This window comes from Triticum aestivum, chromosome 5B, assembly GCF_018294505.1.
Source record: "Triticum aestivum cultivar Chinese Spring chromosome 5B, IWGSC CS RefSeq v2.1, whole genome shotgun sequence".
Classification (NCBI taxonomy): Eukaryota; Viridiplantae; Streptophyta; class Magnoliopsida; order Poales; family Poaceae; genus Triticum; species Triticum aestivum.
The window spans coordinates 151,396,222-151,398,994 of record NC_057807.1 but is presented as its reverse complement, the minus strand read 5'-3'; positions in this window follow the sequence as shown (position 1 = coordinate 151,398,994).

The window sequence follows — 2,773 nt, the reverse complement described above, 5'->3', positions numbered from 1 at the left end:
TTTGCCCTACGCTTTTAGGGAACTTGCCGGCGCAGGCACCCTTGCCGCGAGCGCTGAGTGCGGAACGTTAGCAGCCTGCTGGCGGTGCCGCTACCGACAAGAAACCTTGTCGGAACTAGTCGCAGCTCACTTAATTTGTTGAGCGGACTCGAAACAAAGTAAGGGCGCAACTAGCTACGAGTTGGTTCTTCCGCGCACAGGTTTTTCATACAAAGTACGGTCGTTCGAGGAAGATAACTTAAAAATTTAAAAACTGATTGCTCAAACTTTGGCAACTTAGCTTTTCTGTCGTTTGCTTCCCGGCAAGGCGAAACTTTTCTTGAACGACGCCTGGTCCACACCATTATCTTCTCCTTTCCCCTACCTGGCGCGCCAAAGATGTCGGGGAAACTGATCCACGAACACCTATGGGACCGGCGGACCGAGCCCCTTTCGGTTCGGCGGGGGGCGGAGGTCGCCCGAAGAGCGGATCGAGGCAATGCACACGAGCAGTTTACCCAGCTTCGGAGCTCTCCGGAGAGATAACACTCCTACTGCTGCTTGTTTGTGTATTTCGAGTTCTTGCTCGGGAGCGATCAGAGCTACCAGACCGAGCATGAGAGCATTTCTGGCCTTCGAACTGGTCGAACCCCCTCTACGTTGCGCATGGGCCTCCTTTTATATGCTCAAGGGGTCACCGACAGGTGGCAACGCAGACAAAGGGCAAAAATGGAAAATGAGATGCGGTAGGTACAACTACCTATACTGTAGATACAGTGTATCACACCTAACTCTGACGGCAGGGGACAAAGGCATTAAATGCCCGTCTGTGTAGCCCAAACAGTGCAAACAAAGACCGTCAGGGGCGCCACCGCTTGCCATGATGGCTATCTTGTCAACGCCGCTTGCCACCGTGCACCGCTGGCTACAAAGCCTCTCGCCACGCGCGCCTGGAAAGGCCCCAGGGCGACACGTTGGTGGATGTGCTGGAGCGCGGGTGCGGAGTGGCCGCTTGCCGCGGCAAGTGCCTTGCCGCGGTTGTTGTCTTGTCGGGCCCGGGAGCTTGTCGTTCACCGAGCCTTGCCGGGACGCATGGCGCGTCGCGGTAAGCTTCTTTGGGATGCCTTGGTTGGCCTTTCCGGCAAGCTCCTCTTGCCGGGGCCTTGTCTTCTTGGCTTGAATACTTTGTTCTTGAATGGCTTCCCGGCAAGCTCCTCTTGCCGGGGTCTTGTCTCCTAAGGAGCCATGGAGGAACTTGGCGGTCGCCTGGCAAGCCTTGCCGCGGGGTGCTGCGACTGCCCGTGCACAAGTTCGGGATACTAGGGTACCCCTACTCTAGTACACCGACAGGAGCCCCCGGGCCTGGGACATACACGGTGCCGAGCGCTGTTGGGCCAGGCCCAAAACAGGGCACGGGCACGCGCGGCCTGGGTCGTGCCGTTTCTTACTCTGTATCCACCGCGCCTTCCCGAACGGCACGCGTAGAATGCGGCGTCGTGGGAGAGATCGTGGGTGGTTTCTTTATTCGGAAAGGCATAACGTTCGCCCCCTCCCTCTTTATAAGCAGAGGAAACAGAGGCAGTCGCCCATCTCGCCGGTTACTACTCCAAAATCTCCGCCGCTCCCCCCCTCTAAGAGAAAGCAGCGCTCCGCCCCTCATCTCCGTTGTTCTCCTCCACCACCTTCCACGGAGCCGATGGAGACCGAGGCGGGCGGCGAGGAGAACGTGCGCGGCGATACTGATGATGCCGCAACCACCGAAGAAGGAGCCGGCGCTGGCGAGCCCGCTGGCGAAGAGGCCGCCAAGGCTACCGCCGCAGAAGCTGGCGAGGGATCCAGCGATCGCACTGAGGACCCTGAGGCCGCAGGAGCGCAAGGCACTATGTCGACCGCTGATCCCTCCGCCGCTGACGCAGCGCCAGGCCCCAAAGAGCCCCAGCCCGGCGCCTACTTGAAGGCCGGCGACGGTGTCTTCATCAAGCTCCCCTGGGCTTCAAGCTCCAGGGCGCCGGTTGAAGGAGAAGCTTTTGACGGGGAGGTGCTCGCCTCCGCTGGGCTGACACTGGTTGACGCGCCAAGCAGCAGCAGCGGCGAGTCTGAGGAGGAGCAGTTGCTCCGGAAGCTGGTGTCGCTCTACCGCGCCCGACAAGCCAAGGTGGAGTCCCGGGAAGCGCTTGTCACGCAGGCGGGAGCAGACATTGAGAAGCGCACGGAGGAGCTCCGGAAGCGCAATCAGGAAGCTCTCCGGTCCATTGCAGAGGAGCGGGCGCAGCTCGTCGAGGCGTGGAAGGCATTCATTCTTGCGAAGGCCGAAGCCGAAGAGCAGCAGTGGCTTGCCAGCGAGAAGCTATTTGCACGGGAGGGTGAGCTGGCGCAGTGGAAAGTTAACCTCGACAGCCACGAAGAGGAGCTTGCCGCGCGCGAGCAAGCACTTGGTGGGGCTCTCAAGGAAGCAAAGGACACGGCCGCAGCTGCCGAGGCCGGCAAGAAGGAATTGGAGACAAAGGTGGCGCAGCTGGAGGCCGCTCTGAAGGCGAGCAGCGAGGAGCTTGCCGCGCTCAAGCTTGAGCGCGAGAAGGATGCCGCCTCCCACGGCGAGCTGCAGGGTCTCCTTGCCGAGAGGAGCAAGGAGCTAAGCGCCGCCAAGGACTCCAATGCTGACCTTTAGCTGAAGCTGGCCACCTTGACTCAGACGCTGGACGGCGTCAAGGAGCGGGAGGTGGCCTTGAAGGAGGAGATCAAGGGCAACAAAGCGCTGCTGACGAGGGCCGCCGAAACCCAGAACACCTTCAAG